At 48.6% G+C, this 5000-nt stretch overlaps 1 pseudogene; it reads right to left on the minus strand.

The window, feature by feature from the left end:
• The window catches only part of LOC116352984 (calmodulin-regulated spectrin-associated protein 3-like), a 49847-nt pseudogene that overhangs the window by 25688 nt on the left and 19159 nt on the right, over positions 1-5000 (minus strand).

Below are 5000 nucleotides of genomic sequence, written 5' to 3' on the forward strand. Positions count from 1 at the left end.
GACAGGTGGCAACATAGTGACCTGCCATAGGGCAGCTGTAAAGCCAGAGACTGTAGACAGGTGGCAACATAGTGACCTGCCATAGGGCAGCTGTAAAGCCAGAGACTGTAGACAGGTGGCAACATAGTGACCTGCCATAGGGCAGCTGTAAAGCCAGAGACTGTAGACAGGTGGCAACATAGTGACCTGCCATAGGGCAGCTATAAAGCCAGAGACTGTAGACAGGTGGCAACATAGTGACCTGCCATAGGGCAGCTATAAAGCCAGAGACTGTAGACAGGTGGCAACATAGTGACCTGCCATAGGGCAGCTATAAAGCCAGAGACTGTAGACAGGTGGCAACATAGTGACCTGCCATAGGGCAGCTATAAAGCCAGAGACTGTAGACAGGTGGCAACATAGTGACCTGCCATAGGGCAGCTATAAAGCCAGAGACTGTAGACAGGTGGCAACATAGTGACCTGCCATAGGGCAGCTGTAAAGCCAGAGACTGTAGACAGGTGGCAACATAGTGACCTGCCATAGGGCAGCTGTAAAGCCAGAGACTGTAGACAGGTGGCAACATAGTGACCTGCCATAGGGCAGCTATAAAGCCAGAGACTGTAGACAGGTGGCAACATAGTGACCTGCCATAGGGCAGCTATAAAGCCAGAGACTGTAGACAGGTGGCAACATAGTGACCTGCCATAGGGCAGCTATAAAGCCAGAGACTGTAGACAGGTGGCAACATAGTGACCTGCCATAGGGCAGCTGTAAAGCCAGAGACTGTAGACAGGTGGCAACATAGTGACCTGCCATAGGGCAGCTATATAACCAGAGACCGTAGACAGGTGGTAACCATAGTGACCTGCCATAGGACAGCTATATAACCAGAGACCGTAGACAGGTGGCTACCAAGTCTGGTAATACGACAAACCTTTTCACCACCTGAAGCAAAATCACTCTTTGGAACATGCAGGAAGTTTGAGTTTAAAGAGCTGTCTCAGATGGTCAATGAGGGACATGAAAACCCAGCTTCTTCACCACACCTGACAGCTAAAAAGAGAAAGGTCACTGGGTCGTTTTAAAAAGCCTCCACCACAACAGGTCTTATTGGTATCCAGCTGGTAGACAAGGAACTCAGCTGCTACCTTCAGTCTCCTGATGCTGACAGTGAATCCACTGGACTGGTGGAAGATCCAACCAAAAACACTTTCCCAAAGTCAGCCACCTGGCACAGCGCTACCTGTGCATTCCTGCGACCAGCTCCCCCTCAGAGGGTGTTCTTAGCACAGGTGGCAACATAGTGACCTGCCAGAGGGCAGCTTTAAAGCCAGAGACTGTAGACAGGTGGCAACATAGTGACCTGCCATAGGGCAGCTGTAAAGCCAGAGACTGTAGACAGGTGGCAACATAGTGACCTGCCATAGGGCAGCTGTAAAGCCAGAGACTGTAGACAGGTGGCAACATAGTGACCTGCCATAGGGCAGCTGTAAAGCCAGAGACTGTAGACAGGTGGCAACATAGTGACCTGCCATAGGGCAGCTGTAAAGCCAGAGACTGTAGACAGGTGGCAACATAGTGACCTGCCATAGGGCAGCTGTAAAGCCAGAGACTGTAGACAGGTGGCAACATAGTGACCTGCCATAGGGCAGCTGTAAAGCCAGAGACTGTAGACAGGTGGCAACATAGTGACCTGCCATAGGGCAGCTGTAAAGCCAGAGACTGTAGACAGGTGGCAACATAGTGACCTGCCATAGGGCAGCTATAAAGCCAGAGACTGTAGACAGGTGGCAACATAGTGACCTGCCATAGGGCAGCTATAAAGCCAGAGACTGTAGACAGGTGGCAACATAGTGACCTGCCATAGGGCAGCTATAAAGCCAGAGACTGTAGACAGGTGGCAACATAGTGACCTGCCATAGGGCAGCTATAAAGCCAGAGACTGTAGACAGGTGGCAACATAGTGACCTGCCATAGGGCAGCTGTAAAGCCAGAGACTGTAGACAGGTGGCAACATAGTGACCTGCCATAGGGCAGCTGTAAAGCCAGAGACTGTAGACAGGTGGCAACATAGTGACCTGCCATAGGGCAGCTATAAAGCCAGAGACTGTAGACAGGTGGCAACATAGTGACCTGCCATAGGGCAGCTATAAAGCCAGAGACTGTAGACAGGTGGCAACATAGTGACCTGCCATAGGGCAGCTATAAAGCCAGAGACTGTAGACAGGTGGCAACATAGTGACCTGCCATAGGGCAGCTGTAAAGCCAGAGACTGTAGACAGGTGGCAACATAGTGACCTGCCATAGGGCAGCTATATAACCAGAGACCGTAGACAGGTGGTAACCATAGTGACCTGCCATAGGACAGCTATATAACCAGAGACCGTAGACAGGTGGCTACCAAGTCTGGTAATACGACAAACCTTTTCACCACCTGAAGCAAAATCACTCTTTGGAACATGCAGGAAGTTTGAGTTTAAAGAGCTGTCTCAGATGGTCAATGAGGGACATGAAAACCCAGCTTCTTCACCACACCTGACAGCTAAAAAGAGAAAGGTCACTGGGTCGTTTTAAAAAGCCTCCACCACAACAGGTCTTATTGGTATCCAGCTGGTAGACAAGGAACTCAGCTGCTACCTTCAGTCTCCTGATGCTGACAGTGAATCCACTGGACTGGTGGAAGATCCAACCAAAAACACTTTCCCAAAGTCAGCCACCTGGCACAGCGCTACCTGTGCATTCCTGCGACCAGCTCCCCCTCAGAGGGTGTTCTTAGCACAGGTGGCAACATAGTGACCTGCCAGAGGGCAGCTTTAAAGCCAGAGACTGTAGACAGGTGGCAACATAGTGACCTGCCATAGGGCAGCTATAAAGCCAGAGACTGTAGACAGGTGGCAACATAGTGACCTGCCATAGGGCAGCTGTAAAGCCAGAGACTGTAGACAGGTGGCAACATAGTGACCTGCCATAGGGCAGCTGTAAAGCCAGAGACTGTAGACAGGTGGCAACATAGTGACCTGCCATAGGGCAGCTGTAAAGCCAGAGACTGTAGACAGGTGGCAACATAGTGACCTGCCATAGGGCAGCTGTAAAGCCAGAGACTGTAGACAGGTGGCAACATAGTGACCTGCCATAGGGCAGCTGTAAAGCCAGAGACTGTAGACAGGTGGCAACATAGTGACCTGCCATAGGGCAGCTGTAAAGCCAGAGACTGTAGACAGGTGGCAACATAGTGACCTGCCATAGGGCAGCTGTAAAGCCAGAGACTGTAGACAGGTGGCAACATAGTGACCTGCCATAGGGCAGCTATAAAGCCAGAGACTGTAGACAGGTGGCAACATAGTGACCTGCCATAGGGCAGCTATAAAGCCAGAGACTGTAGACAGGTGGCAACATAGTGACCTGCCATAGGGCAGCTATAAAGCCAGAGACTGTAGACAGGTGGCAACATAGTGACCTGCCATAGGGCAGCTATAAAGCCAGAGACTGTAGACAGGTGGCAACATAGTGACCTGCCATAGGGCAGCTATAAAGCCAGAGACTGTAGACAGGTGGCAACATAGTGACCTGCCATAGGGCAGCTATAAAGCCAGAGACTGTAGACAGGTGGCAACATAGTGACCTGCCATAGGGCAGCTATAAAGCCAGAGACTGTAGACAGGTGGCAACATAGTGACCTGCCATAGGGCAGCTATAAAGCCAGAGACTGTAGAAAGTGTTCTTGAGTCTGAAGCAGATATGTACCTTTAAAACATTTGATTAATATCATGATAACTATCGTTACTGAATGATAAATATATATATTGTGATAATTTATTTGCCATATCGCCCATATCGCCCTAATGACCTGGTTGTGTTCTAGAATGACCTGGTTGTGTTCTAGAATGACCTGGTTGTGTTCTAGAATGACCTGGTTGTGTTCTAGAATGACCTGGTCATTTTCTGGTTGTGTTCTGGAATGACCTGGTTGTGTTCTAGAATGACCTGGTTGTGTTCTAGAATGACCTGGTTGTGTTCTAGAATGACCTGGTCATTTTCTGGTTGTGTTCTGGAATTACCTGGTTGTGTTCTGGAATGACCTGGTTGTGTTCTAGAATGACCTGGTTGTGTTCTAGAATGACCTGGTTGTGTTCTAGAATGACCTGGTCATTTTCTGGTTGTGTTCTGGAATGACCTGGTTGTGTTCTGGAATGACCTGGTTGTGTTCTAGAATGACCTGGTTGTGTTCTAGAATGACCTGGTCATTGTCTGGTTGTGTTCTGGAATGACCTGGTTGTGTTCTAGAATGACCTGGTTGTGTTCTAGAATGACCTGGTTGTGTTCTAGAATGACCTGGTCATTTTCTGGTTGTGTTCTGGAATTACCTGGTTGTGTTCTAGACTGACCTGGTTGTGTTCTAGAATGACCTGGTTGTGTTCTAGAATGACCTGGTCATTTTCTGGTTGTGTTCTGGAATGACCTGATTGTGTTCTCGAATGACCTGGTTGTGTTCTAGAATGACCTGGTTGTGTTCTAGAATGACCTGGTCATTTTCTGGTTGTGTTCTGGAATGACCTGGTTGTGTTCTGGAATGACCTGGTTGTGTTCTAGAATGACCTGGTTGTGTTCTAGAATGACCTGGTTGTGTTCTAGAATGACCTGGTCATTTTCTGGTTGTGTTCTGGAATGACCTGGTTGTGTTCTGGAATGACCTGGTTGTGTTCTAGAATGACCTGGTTGTGTTCTAGAATGACCTGGTCATTTTCTGGTTGTGTTCTGGAATTACCTGGTTGTGTTCTAGAATGACCTGGTCATTTTCTGGTTGTGTTCTGGAATGACCTGGTCATTTTCTGGTTGTGTTCTGGAATGACCTGGTTGTGTTCTAGAATGACCTGGTCATTTTCTGGTTGTGTTCTAGAATGACCTGGTTGTGTTCTAGAATGACCTGGTCATTTTCTGGTTGTGTTCTGGAATGACCTGGTTGTGTTCTAGAATGACCTGGTTGTGTTCTAGAATGACCTGGTCATTTTCTGGTTGTG

The sequence above is a fragment of the Oncorhynchus kisutch genome, unplaced genomic scaffold (genome assembly GCF_002021735.2).
Source record: "Oncorhynchus kisutch isolate 150728-3 unplaced genomic scaffold, Okis_V2 scaffold3649, whole genome shotgun sequence".
Lineage (NCBI taxonomy): Eukaryota > Metazoa > Chordata > Actinopteri > Salmoniformes > Salmonidae > Oncorhynchus > Oncorhynchus kisutch.